We start from the raw sequence: 14749 nt of genomic DNA, 5'->3' as shown, positions 1-14749 counted from the left end.
AAGCATAGTAAGAACCTTTCCACGTTAACAAATAATGCAGACAAGGGAGCTGGAGGGCAGAGTTCAGCATGCAATGAAGTGACTGTGTGCGTACTGCACTACATGTTCAACTTGCAGCTCAACCTTCATTCGCACCAACCAGATGCATGAATTGACTCTTTATTAGTTAGGGCTCAGGAATGGTCTCGGAATATGGTGGCATCAGCAAACATCCACAGGAGATGTTTGCCAGCATTTAAACCGAAGCTTTTAACATTCATGAAAACCAAGTTCTAGGTACTGTGTGCCCATAGGCATGGGTGAGAACCCAGTATTGCTTTATCAAAAGGCTCAGCTCAGTTGAGAAGGAACGGCAGATATATAAGATCAAGAGATTGAACTAATGCACCATCCTTTCACTAATAGAGTTGGGCCCACCTGGCTCTGTTTGTCAGTTTAAGACATAAGATTAAATTTTTTTGTGGTATGATTCAGCTGTGCCTATATGGAAATGATGGGTGCTATTTGGCTAAGGAACAAAAAAATGAGAAGCTATTCATCACACTGTTTACTCCCAGGCTTGGAACAAGCCTGACATAGGAAAGCCATTTAACATCTTGATAATGACAGCCTGTTTTGTCCACATGATGAAGTTCATTTCTAAGTGAAACTGTCATCACTGCACTACAAGCTCAAAACAGGACTTCAGAGAGAAGTGAACAAGTACTGGGCAGCCCATTCCCACTCAGCCTTTGTAACTGGGCTAGTGTGATGAATGGCTGGCTTGCACGGCATAGCATTTGGACAAGCAGGGAAAAATAAGGGGAATGCCCAGGTCTGCCCCCTATGGTTGTGCATGTTGTGTACTACACAAGGGTACTGTGTCTAAGGGTGTACCATTCACAGAGGAAGGAGAAATGCAAGCAGAATGTCACTTCTGGTGAACATCCTTCCGGAATGTTTGTTCTTCCGGAACAAACTTCTGGAAGGGGTTCTTTTTTTCTACAGTGCACAAAGTGGCTAGAGGTGTATGGGCTACACCCCTGTATGGGCTAAGGGTAGCCCTGGAAATGTGCCAGGTTGCCAAAGATTTTGTTAAGATTGTGGTCTTAAGAACGTATGTCTCCCAGTCTGCATTTGGAAGCTTCAACCGAGATTTTATAAAGTGAGAGAGCAGGAACAAGACTGCTATATATCAGACATGTACAACATGCAAACTACCAAGCCAAATTCAGCACACCAACTGTATATCATGGCCTGTCATGGGTTCAACTCTCTTGTTTTTGCTGCCTACCTAGCACTGCAGAATTTATGACTTGGCTAGTGAAAATGTCTAACCAACAGGAAGTCAAGGAGAACCAAAGCTAAGCCTCAACTCCCTGAGCCATCAGGGCTGAATAAGAACTAGAAAGAGGAGTTTGAAGCAAATGACAAGGTAGTCTGAGACATACTTGAAGGAAAGCAGAGGTGCATGATATCAGAGCAAAGGACACAACAAGATGGTTGGCTGCTCTGGCCACCAACTGATGCTATTCTTGGAGATTGTGTTGTTGTTTTTTCTCCAACAGTAAGTAATGTTGGAAATTTGTTTCAATCTCCAGGATTGCCTTCAGTAGTCACCCAGAAAGCAGTGCAGTTTCCTGGTCTTCACTCCAGGCCAATCCTTTGCATCATCAGAGGCCATTCTTCTGGGTTGGAATGACAGAAATAGCTTTCTTTTCCCACTAGGCCTTCTTGGACTGGGACTACCAGTCTCAATCCCCACTATGGAAGGATGTTGCTGGGAATCCAAAAAGTGCCTGCACCCACTTTCTTCACCCAATTTGTTTTTGGAGAAGGGGAGCTGGAAGGTGGCAGCACCATGGCAGCAGGTGCTTTGCATTTAAGCTTTTGTGTCATATTTTGGGCGCAATCATAACCCCTTATTTCAGTGCTTTCCAGCACTGGAAAGTCACTCTGTGAGTGACACCCAACTGCAGGATGCAACACATGTCCCATTGGTACCACTATGCCAGTGCTGGAAAACAGTGACATAAGGGGTTAGGATTGGGTGCACAAGAGGCTCAGGCTTTTGTAAACATTTCTGAGCCTTTGCAAACATTTGAATTGACAGCCTGCAAAGGAGAAGTTTTTATAAATGTTTGTTTGGAACACCTGCAACAGCTAGATCCCAATTCAAGCTGAACCTGGGGTGATCACACATCCCTAGTGCATTCTTCATCAGCTCTTCCCAAATTGTTTTGAAATATACCCCAAGAAAAAAAGAATATGGTGGAGACATACCTGCATGCAAGGCAATCTTGGCTCCAGGAAAACTAAAGTCACGTTGAGTCATTTCCTGTCATCCTTATATCTGCCCCAAGCACCCAAAATATATTTTGAAAGTGTGCAATCATAAGGAAGATATTTCACAGAAGTGTAGATTTTGTTTTTGTTTTGCAGCATTCAAGCTAAACAACATTTCCTTCCCCACAAACATCCACTAAAATTGAGTGTTGGGAGAGTTGGACAAACTATTTCTTTACCCAGCGAGTAATTAGTCTGTGGAACTCCTTGGCACAGGATGTGGTGATGGCATCTGGCCTAGATACCTTTAAGAGAAACATTTCTGGAGGAAAAGTCCATCACAGGTTACAAGCCATGATGGGTATGTCCAACCTCAGATTTTAGGCTACCTCAGATGCAAGGGAGACCACCAGGATGCAGGTCTCTTGTTGTCTTGTGTGCTGCCCTGGGCTTCTGGTGGGCCACTGTGAGATACAGGAAGCTAGACTAGATTCAGCAGGGCTTATCTTATGTTCTTATGAAAAGGTGACTTGGGACTTTGTCTTGTTCATCGTATGGTAACCCTGAGTTGAATTACAAGTGGAAACGCATGACTGGATGGCTTCAATTTATTTATTTATTTATTACATTTTTATACCGCCCTTCCTCCAAAGAGCTCAGGATGGTGTACATGGCTGCTTCTCTCCTTTTTTCCTCACAACAACCCTGTGAGGTAGGTGAGACTGAGAGAAAGTGACTGGCCCAAGGTCACCCAGGTACCTTCATGGCTGAAGGGGGATTTGAACCAGGTCTTCCAGGTCTGGGTCCACCTCCCAAACCACTACACCACCCTGGCTCTCTTTCTTGCCCCACACAAAGACACATATTCTCTGCAGGCATCTTTCTAAGACCTTTCTCTTAAACTCACTCTCTGACATAGTTCAGCTATGATCGCTGGGCATCTTCTCTCTCCCTCTCTCTTCCATAGACAGGCAGACATACTGCAGTCATATGTCAAAGCATTAGATTTTGATAGCGAGGGAGCTACTCAGCAGTGATGGGTAACCTGGAAATATCTTGCTTCAGATTAATGTGGACATGATCTGAGTTCTTCCCTCCTCCACTGCAGAATAATCAGGTAATTTTTTCAAGTCAGTTTGAGGCTTGAAAAATGCCAGTGCCTACCCACAAAACACTTCCCTCCTGGCAGAGAAGGTCTGAACCTTCCATGTCCTCTCCTACTGTTTCCTAATCTTCCTTTTCCAATGCAGTTGAGCTGGAAGCAGCCAGATGAAGAGGAAGGCCTTCTCATGTCTCCTGATAATTCTCTGCTCGAAAAGGTAACCTCAGTTCACCAAGTTATGAACTTGATCTTGCTGTGAGGTTTCCTCATAAATGGAGCTACTCTGAGAAAAGTAACTCAGGTTGCTGTGATGGGTGCCAATCCGAGAGGCATCTTTGTGAGTAAAACCATTTGTGGGGAAACCACCTAACACCCTAACTGACCTTTCTTCTTTCCAATGTGCATGACCCTGTATTGGAGATTGGTTTGGACCATATTTTTAAGTAGTAGTATTTCATTCATGTTTTTGAGGGGCATTGAAGAAGAATGGCCCTCATGCAATTATGGGTGGTGGCAGGATGCCCCAGGTAAATTTTGTGTGTGTATGTATGTGTGTGCTGGAACTGTCACCCAGTTGAGGAAATCCTTGGGGCCTTGTTTTGCCAGAAGTAGTTTTCCAGCAGTGCAAGGTCCTTTACAGTGGTGTGAAAGCCAGGCCACTGTTGTGTGGTGCCAGGATGCTGCCACAAGCAGTGAGAGGCACAGTGCATGAGGCAGATGGCTCCCGGAGGCTTTGGTAAGTTGGTGGTTGGGGGGAGGGGAAGGTTAGGGGTTGTTGCGAGGTGGGGAGGGGAAAGGGGAGGGATTTGGGAGAGGACCGGAGGGGGAAGATCTTGGTAGCAAACAAGCACACCAAAAGCTATCTCCCATTTTTTTTGGCTCATGCTACCATCTTTCTCTCCTTGAACTTACATCAGCTACATAGTTGTTGTTGGTCTGAGGAGACCCATTGGCAATCAGGGGGCCAATGGCAGAGTAAAGGGGGCCAAGTAAAACATGTTTTTGCTTACCTCTGGCAGGTCTCCTGATAGCTACCTCCCTCCCCACCACTGATGCACAATCACTGCGGCTGCATCAGCACAAATGTCAGAGGATAGGTTTGGGCAGTTACGGCACAATTCTAACCCCTTATGTCAGTGCTTTCCAGCACTGACATAAGGGCAATGCAACTTTGAGGTCAGGGAACAAACATTCCCTTACTTTGAGGAGGGCTCTGTGAGTGACACCCAACTGCAAGATGCAGCACACATCCCATTGGCACCGCTATGCCAGTGCTGGAAAGCACTGACATAAGGGGTTAGGATTGCACCCTCAGCCAATCACAGTTAATTCAGTGATGAAAGTTGCAAGACAGCGCAATCCTATCTTGTGCTGGAACAGGCAGACCAGGAGGCCTGCACTGTAACCAGCACAAGATAGGGGCCGAAAGTGGCTCAGCTGGAGGTGAAACTCTTCCCCTTATCCCCAGGTAAACCACTGCAGCCACAATGCAGCCCCAATGAGTCTCCTCGAACTTGCGCAACTTCAGGAGGTGGCATAAGTCCATGCTACTCAGGGAACGGGGTTGGGATCTGGCACAACAGCTGGGTCCCAGCCCTGCCCCCGGGACCTCCCTTTGCCCACCACCCCCCCACCCCGGAACACCTCCCTCCTGCCTCCCCCCTGCCTCCCTGTGTCCACCCAACCGACTCTTGAGAAGACACAAATGTGCTTTATGGCACATTTGTGACCCTCCTGGACTGGTGCAAGGGACTTATGCCGGCCCAAGGCGCACTCAGGATTACATCCTAAATGGATTAGTTCTGCAGCCAAAAGCATGTGGTCTTTGTTTTTAAGATGATGTCCTTATATGTTGAAATAGGCATCGTCTTAGAAGGGTGAAAAGCAAGAGATAATGCCTCTTTCAAAATGATGTGTGTTATAATATATGTGGGTGTTATCTAAAAAACAAAAACATTTTAGAGGCTGCCTGCCATCTTTGCTGAAAACTAACCCTGTAGCCCAATTAATTGGGAGTAATTTTTTAGTTGATCAAAAGCTCTTAGTTGATTGATCTATTTGCCTTTAATATGTATTTCTCTCTCTCTCTCTCTCTCTCTCTCTTCCCCCAACTCCCATAACCGATGAATTTGCCAAGGAACTGTACATTTACGGAGCTGTTTAGCAGCCGACTTCTTTGCTGAGTATGACTCACATCAGTGCTTGCAGTCCTTCATTTTCATGAGTACTAAAACTGACTCTAAATTTAATTTAGGAAAAAAAACCCAAAAGCTTTTATCTCTGACTGATAATAAACCATATGCAACATGTAAATATATGCAAGTGTCAAAAGCTTTCAAAATAGGGAGCTGGCAACTTGCGTCCTTATTTTTATTATTGGAGGGGAAGAGCCGTATCTTTCTAGTTGGATAGATGCGGAAGCAGAAATATTATCCTGACAGCCAACTTCACTCCCATATGTAATACATTTTGGGGGGAAACTTTTTAATGCTGATTTCAGGAAATACAGCTCATATAATTTGCATCCCGACATCAGGAAGTCATGCATTAGCAGAACGTTTCATCTTCTGCCGGGGATGAGCCCATACAAATCGTAAATTCCTACTTGTACCAACAAAATCACAGGTGAAATGTGTTTTTGGGAGACTGCTATAGGAATTGCAATTTTCTGCTGCAGCTTGTAAATTATGAACACTGGGAAGTTCACCCCATTCTATTGTACCTTTTGGTAAATAGCAGGTTCTGGCAGCTCAATACACCATAGGCCCACCCTCTCCAATCTGGAAGACACAGCAAGGATTGTGTCTCTCTTTTGTTCGGCTGGCTCAGAGGGATTTCTTCTCGTAGATCAAACAGTTCCCCTTCTGGTAATGGATGAGGCCCTGCATTACAATCAGATGAGTAATGCCTGTCTGTGTTGACACTTACTTTTCTTACCCTTACCCAACTCTGTGAGTTGACTGGGTTGAGAAACAGTGACCTGCAGAAGATAACTTAGGATACAATCCAATGTGCTGGAGCACCAGTGGTATGTTTGTACCACTGGCTCTGTGTGTCATAAATGTACTTTAAAGTATACTTGGCACCCAGGGAGAAGGAGGCATCAGCGCTGGGGCCTCAGTGCCATGAGGGTGATGCAGGGAATGGCCAGTGGCAAATTTTCAGTGGCAAGTGCTGGCTTTTCGGGGCAGGGGGAAGGTGAAAGTAGGTGGGAGCAGGGGGAGGGGAGATTGGGCCCAGAAGGGGGATGGAGATGGTGGCAGAGTCTGCTGCTGTATCCTGTGCTCCCTCCCTGGCCGGGAAGTCCAACATGCACCTCCTTGAGTCTGTGCCTGCTCAAAAATGGGCACAGATCTGAGGAGACCCATTGCTGCTGGCTGTTCTGTGTTGCTACCCCTTACTCCAGTGGTTGCCACAATGCCCAAAGGATACAGCAGCAGCTGTTTTGGAACTAATAATAATAATAATAATAATAATAATAATAATAATAATAATAATAATAATAGTACAGGCATTTATATACCGCCTTTCTACGTCCTCAGATTTCTCCTCAGACTTTATTCAAGGCGGTTTACATAGGCAGGCTAATTTAAATCCCCGGAGGGATTTTTACAATTGAAAGAAGGCTCTATCTTTCAAGAGCCACAACAATTCAGATGTTTCATTCTGATCTGGCCTCCATCCTCCCACGCTCAGAGCAGATGGAAATAGCTCGGCTCAGTTTGTCAGCTGCTTCAAGGTCGCACGGTGCCAGTGGCCTCGAACTGGTGACCTTGTGGATGTTATCTTCAGGCAAACGGAGGCTCTACCCTCTAGACCAGACCTCCTGCCCTCCTGGCCTCTAGACCACTACTCTTCCTCTGGGCACTGAAGTACCATTGAACTGGGCTGCTAGTAAGGTTCATGGCTGAATAGGGATATGAACTGGTAACTCTTCCATCCAAAATACTTCTGTCCACTGAGCCCAATTGACTTTCAGTTCTATATAATCAACCACAATTCTATAGACATCATCCTCTCTCTAGTCCAGAGATTGTGATGTTTCTTAAAAACCTGTAATGGCTGTTACTAACAACAACCATATCACATGGACAGCAGGCACCAGAAAGCCAGGCTTCTGCTCCAAGGAACACTCCATCACACATTAGCTAACCTGAAGTTAAGTGAAACAATCCAGAGCCAAGTTAGTATGCAGAAAGAAGGAGCCATGAAACTTCAGATCACAGCTTGTAAATCAAAGACACCGTTTGTGCTGGTGTCAGGGTCAACAAGCCTGCTCAAGGTTTCAGGGACGTCCTCAGCAAACTGGCCTCCATAGGTGGCCATCTTACCTGGTGGACCTACAAGAGTAACTCTGCCACCATCACACAAAACGTATGGGCACAGACATAGCCACAGGGTTCAGCAGTCAGGACCCTGGGATCTCTGTAGCTGAACCCTTAATAACAGCCCTGCAGGAGACTAACTTTTTTTCCCCACTGCAGCAAACGAAAGCAAGACTTAAAAAAACTGCTAAGCTATGTAATCATTTCAGAATCTCTGCCATTGATTTGGATTAACAAGAGTTTCTGTGGAACTGAAACACCGAGGGTTGTACAACCTTTGTAGCCAACATCTTATATGCAGCATGCATACAAACCTGAACGGTATCTGAAATATGCATTAATGTCAAAACTTACCAATTGTCTGAGTATAAAAGAACATAGGCAAAAAAGATAAGTCATTTTTATAGGGCAGTGTTTCTCAAACTATGGGTAGGTGGGTCCCCATTCATTTCAACATTTTATTTTTAGTATATTAGACTTGATGCTACCATGGTATGTGACTGCATCTGGGGAAATGTTACACATCTGTCCTTTTAACAAGCTACTATAAATATTCTTTTAACAATGATAGTCAATGGGACTTACTCCTGGGTAAGTGTGGGTAGAATTTCAGCCTAGGATTGTGAAAAATTTTTCCTGCTTGATGATGTCACTTCCAGTCATGATATCACTTCTGGTGGGTCCTGACAGATTCTCATTCTAAAAAGTGGGTCCCGGTGCTAAATATGTGAGAACCACTGTTATAGGGAATATAAAATATCAGCCTATGGCAGTGTTTGGTTCAGGTTGCTGTGTACTGTATTGATGTTTTTTTTATGACTAGTGTTTAATTTTAACAGATGCATTGTTCATATCCCTCCTTTCTTAAGCAAAAAAGGTAATGTTAAAAATAGACAAGAATAATGTTTGACTTCCTGTGCTTCATTAGCAATGGTCTAATAGTCCACATGATTAAAAAAAAGAGGAAAAACACATACACCTTTAGCATCTGCATCTACAATAACCTAGACCTCCCAATAGGACTGGTGCATATCCCTTATCCAATTAAATATGTACCACCCAATTGTGAAGATAATTACCTTTTTGTGTGTTATTTCAGCATTTTGCATGTAATCTCAGCATCATCTTCTTTTATCTAAGAGCTTAATGGAATTTGACAAAATAGTAATTTAATGTGATCAGTAAAAGGGAGTAGAGAACCAATTAGTTATGGCATCTATTTCACATTCCATTCCAGTCTTCTAATCGGTCCCTTCATGTGTAGGAAAGTTGATACATCTCCCCAGGTTATGCTCTGTTCTTGCAGTGATTGCATATAAAGGATACATGAGAAGATGTTGTGCAGGGCAAGTGCTGGAAGTTTGTTCCCCGTATCTTTCAGGAGCCTCCATGCATTTGCACTGTTCCGTCCACAGTTTAACCTGGAATTAGGAGCTATAGACAGAGAAAGGGGGGGGAAGAGTTAATAACGCTTTTAATATATTTGCATTTGGAATCAAATTCAAAAACTGTAATATTTATAGCTCTCAGAATTGATGAATTGTATCAGTACAAAGGTCTATGTCAGTGGTTCCCAAACTTTATAGCACTGGGACCCACTTTTTAAAATGATACTTTATCAGGACCCACTAGGTTTACCAGACATTTAAAAAAAGGAGATCTCGAAAGAAATAATATTTTATTTATGTATTTATAATGACTAGAAAAAAACACCTTCAAACATTTATCTTCCTGTATTCACGCATGCTTGCAAACTGCAGGAACTGAGCTCTTTGCAGGGTAATTAGCAGTTACAGTATCTAATTTTTGAACAGCCTCAGGGCTTGAGGCAATTGTCTGATCTTTCCATCACCCTTTGGGGACCCCCCAAAAACCAGGTCGCAACCAACCAGTGCATCCCGACCCACAGTTTGGGAACCACTGGTCTAACTACTTGTCTCCAGCAGGATACAAACAGATGAACCTGTGAAATTCACAAGCAGGGTATAATAGACATGAAGCCCTGCCCCATTTTGCATGGGGAATGTTCCTTGTCCAGCCTAGCTATCACATGCACCAAGGGCCAGAAGATCCTGCCACCCTATTGGCTGCTTTGTGCTTAGAGTTGGGCCTGTTTCAGCCATTATCCAACTTGCCTCTTTCTTGGTGTCACTGTGCTTCCACTGTCTGACCTGAGAGCACGTCCTTCTGTTTCACAGCATTCCTGGCTTTGCTGTGCGAAGGATCCAGAGCATTGTGGGACCATATGCTTCAGCAGTGGCTGCTGTTGTATTGAGCCCCTTCAGAAGTTTGGCTGCTCATGTCCCTCAAATTAAATCCGAGGTGGGCATACTGCTCCGGAGCACATACAAATCCTTCATTTTGCTACCATCCCTCAAGGAAGGAACTTTGTGCTTGAGGTGTTTAGGTGGGGGATGTTATGGGGGTTTGTTCTGAGGTTAATTAAATGTTTGACTGTACTTGTCCTAAGAGGCGACTAAACAGCCACTGGGTAGATGGGACTTGTTAGCCTGGGAAGGCCGCTTATCTGAAAGAAGGAAAACTCTGATCCCAAACCTCCACTGCCTTGTGGCTACATCCAGTTATGGAAAAGGCTTCAGGAGTCAACCTCGAGGCAAAATCCAGAGCCGGAGTCCCTGAGGCAGTTCATGGCTGAACACAGTCACGTTCTGGCTTCTCCTGCGACGCCGCTGGAACCAACCTTATTTCCTTCTGCCTTTCCATTGGACCATTTCAGCGACGTGGAGAGGGGGGATTTGCTGCATGGGTAACGGTGCATATCTATCCTCCATATCTACTTTACCCAGGCTTCGCACACTGGAGAGGACACTGTTCCGGAACCACCATTCAGAGTGCGATACCATAGTCTTCCAAGACGGAAGGATGCCAACATGGATGGAATTAAATGTGGTATTCATGGCAGGAACATCACTCAAGCTAGTTTCTTTTATCATCACATGGATGTTTCTGCTCTTAGCTCCTGGTGTCAGACCCTGTTACTGGCCTTGGGTTAGCTGGTTAATTTCTTGGGTTTGCTAAGCAGGGTTAGGTTTTGTTTGTACTTGGATGGGAGAGGTGGTGGTTTTTGTTATATTGCAATTTTGCTTATATTAAATAACTACGTTTGGGGGGAAAATAGCAGAGTAGTGCCACTCTGACCTCCTTTTGGCTTTATTCTCAGGGTCTCATTGGTTTGGGGGTCAGGAGCTGTGCTCATGGTTCCTAGGTCCTTGACAGTGCAATCCTGATTTGCGCTGGAACAGGCAGGCTGGCGGGCCTGCATTGTATCCAGCGCAAGTTTGGGGCTGACTGCAGGCAGCCCAAGGCAAGAGGAAAAAATTCCCTTTACCTCAGGTAACACTGCAGCAGTCCCAATGGGGCTACTCAGATCCATGTCACTTATAAAGATGGTGCAAATCCAAGCAGCCTGCGGCTGGCCCAGGCTGCCCGGGAACGGGACTAGGATCCGGCATAAGTGCTGGATCCTGGCCCCGCCTCCCTCTCTCTGCCTGTCCACAGGCCTGCCCACCTCCTGCTCTCCACCCACCCTAAATGCCCCTTCTTGTCTCTTCTCCGCCCTCCCCACGCCCCCCAGACCCCTATGCTGGCCGAGCTCAGCCAATTCATACTTAACTGTTCCTGTTGGCACGGAGGCTGGATGTGGCCTCTGTGGGCTGGTGCGCGTCTCTGCACTGGCCCAGACGACTCCCATAGAGGTGCAAATGCTTTATGGCATGTTTGTGTCGCGCCCAGACCAAAACACTATTCCCTTGCGCCAGTCGTGGGTGCAGTTTGGATTGTGCCCTGAGGCCGCAATCCTAATCAACTTTCCAGCACTGACATAAGGGCAATGCAACTCCAAGGTAAGGGAACAAACATTGCCCTGTCTGCACCCCAACTGCAGGATGCAGCACATGCCCCACTGGCACAGCTATGCCAGTGCTGGAAAGTTAGTTAGGATTGTGCCCTTAGTGTCTAAGGATCTGTGTTATTTAGTTGTTGTCCATGGGCTACACGGACATGTACATGCTGCTTAAGTTAATGCCTAAAAGGCAGCAAATCTCTGGTGGCAAAGCTGCCAAGCGCCCCTCAGGGTCGTTTTCATCACTGGTAGATGATGCTGGTGAGATCTAGGCTCTTGTAGCTTGCACTGATACCCTTGAGAAGAAGCATGCAAGCTCCTTCTTAAGGGCATCAGCTGTGGTTCATGGCAACGGGAGCAAAGCTTCTGAGGGAATTAAGCAGTTGAGCAGTTCCCCTTTCATGAGTTTGCTAAGACAAAGCTAACACAAACTTTGTCTAACAGGATCCCTGCAGGGCTGAAGTTGTGCAGAAACATGAGTTTTCAGAGGTTTAGGTAATGTGCATTGAGCGTAAGCTGTTCAAGGAGGTGTCTGGTCAGATCCCATTGTGTTTCTTGTTCCAGGGGAGTTATCTTAGAGCCAGGAAGCTGATACTGGGGGTTTGGAGGCTAGAGAGCTGACTGGTTCTCCTCTGGTTTACCTAGCTCCCTTTTATCTGTGGAGACAGCTCCTGTCCTGGTTATTTGGTGAGCTCCATATTCAGCTGTATCAAGCTTGTCGTCAGATCTGGCAGGGATCATTCCCTTCACCCCTTGACTGACAGACTCCTAATGCCCCTAACACTTATTCACTTCCTGTGGCTTTGCTCCCACTTTGGCCTGGCCTACAGCACCTGGTATTCCCAGGCAGTCTCCCATCCAAGTACTAACCAGGCCTGACCCTGCTTAGCTTCCGAGAACAGACGAGATCGGGCACGTACAGGGTAACAGTTGCTTGCACTCCTTGTTTTTCCAATGGTGAGATTCATCCCCTGTTGGGTGGGCATCTCATCTATGCCAAGAAGGGGAAGTTCTGTGAGGGAGGGGGGAGATTTTTTAGGCTTTTATACCATGAACCTGAATTTTTTTGCCAAGGCTTCAAAATTTCAGGATTCATCAAAATTCATTTATTTAGGGCAGGTGTGTCCACTTTTTGTGTCCACATGTACACATCTCTTTGACGCTGTGTTGGGGGCTGGGAAAAAAAGAATTAATTTACATTTAAAATTTAAATAAATTTACATAAATTTCTATACACGAATATATTAGAGATGAAACTTATATGAATGAATGAAGGTCTCCGGATAGCTCATGACCTACAAAAGTCCTTGCACAAAGCAAGGTTGGCCTCTCCTTTGCTGCCGATGCTGCTTCGCAGACAAGAAACAGCAAGTAGTGGAGAGAGCCCTCAGCCCGCAGCTTGCACAAGAGGTCAACCAGTCGGCCTTCGCGCTGAGAGTGTTGGGCCAGCACAGGCTCCAGCAGGTCTCTGGAGGGCTAGAGGCTCATTGGAGACTGGGAGTTTCCCATGGGCCAAATTGGGGGTCCCCGAGGGCTGCAAATGGCCTCTGGGCCAGGGTTTGGGCACCCCTGATTTAGGGTAAGGAAAATGCTTAAGCATTCAGCCAGATGGGCTCCATGGATCCCTGGCTTTCTATTGCTGCTTATATCTCCTTATAGTCATCAACACAGCCATGGAAAACTTTGGGTTGGGTTTGATGCTGTTCTGATTTTAATTGAATTGATGTACGTTTTATTGCAATCAATGAAACATACTTCTGAATAAATGTGTTTAGGTTTGGGATGTAAGCCATAGAAATGGTCAATCCTTTTTAATTATCCAAAAAGGGTAAAACAAATATTGGTTGGCATGGATTATGGACTTTGAAGTCTACAGTTGTAAAAATCACACTTCATTTTTTTCATGGATTACAGACATTACTGTCTGAGTTATTATGAACTTGAATCACATGGATGAATGAAGAATACATACCGCAATAAAACTATGATTTACCTAAAGCTTTATTCCAGTCTTTTAAATATTGAGTATTATTTTGGTATAGGCAACATTTTACATTGTTTGAGTTTACTCTTTTTTTTTCTTTCAAACATTATGATTGTGAAAAAGAAAGCTAGGGCATCTACTTTATGACTGCATTTTCAGAATGAGTTGAAATTAAATGAAAATGTATTTCCATGACAGTTGACTTATCCTCAGATGGTTCTAAAACTTGCATGATAATGAAATCAAAATAACAATTAAACTATGTCATTGTATGTCAGGTCGCTCTGCCTGTGGTAAATGTTGAAACACCTTACAAATTGCCCCAAATTAATAGTTTGGAGCTTAATGGCTTTATTTATTTTTATTTTTCACATTTTTAAATCTGGGATCCTCCAAGGATCTCAGGGTGGTTTACATAATTCCTCCCCTCTTTTTATCTTCACAACAACCCTGTGAGGTAGGTGAGGCTGAGGGACAATGATCACCTAAGATCCTAATGATCACCTAAGATTCCTATGATCACCCAGGAATCTTCATGGCTGTGTGGGTATTTGAACCCGAACCTTTCAAGTCTGAATCCAGCTTCTAAATCACTATACCATCCTGGCTCTTTACAGGTAGTTATTTAACTAAACAGTCTGATGACATTGTTTCCTGGGGGTTCATAAAAATAAGATGTTTTCAAACCTAATCTTGGTGATCCCAAGCATAAGGTGGAAGAAGGCATTCTAAGCATGCTTGTGAAATCCAGAAAGTCTGCTACAGAACCCAAGGACAGCACATATGAGAAGATTTGTATCAGATGCTGCAGGTGGGAGCACCATCTGTCATGCTGGTCGAGAAAGGAAATCTTCTAACCGATGTTTTGTTGGGTGGTAAATCTTTACCTTTCTCTGATTGATTGAGCTGGCCTTGAGATTGTACCTACAGCTAGAAATCTGAGTACAAAAATGAATCCTCCAGCACATGATGAGCTGTCATTAAAGAGGTGAAACAGTGCGGGGCAACTCCTGAGCACACCACCTTCGATTAATAGGAGCTGTGATGAAGCTGCAACACTGCAAAATCAAGGTGGTAACATTCAAGAAAGCAATAAATTTCCCTAGCTGTCAGTCCACCCCACTAGATTGGTTTGGGATCTGAGACTACATTGATATTCACACTTTACTATTCATCGAATCTCACAACAGCAAGAGAGCCAAATTAATCAT

General features: G+C 44.7%; 1 pseudogene; it reads right to left on the bottom strand.

The window, feature by feature from the left end:
• Positions 1–12375: 12375 nt before the first annotated feature.
• On the bottom strand, positions 12376–12492 carry LOC136650524 (5S ribosomal RNA; annotated as a pseudogene).
• Between the last annotated feature and the right edge of the window lie 2257 nt (positions 12493–14749).

The sequence above is a fragment of the Tiliqua scincoides genome, chromosome 4, assembly GCF_035046505.1.
Source record: "Tiliqua scincoides isolate rTilSci1 chromosome 4, rTilSci1.hap2, whole genome shotgun sequence".
NCBI classification, from domain to species: Eukaryota; Metazoa; Chordata; class Lepidosauria; order Squamata; family Scincidae; genus Tiliqua; species Tiliqua scincoides.
This window is presented reverse-complemented; position numbering and strand designations above follow the sequence as displayed.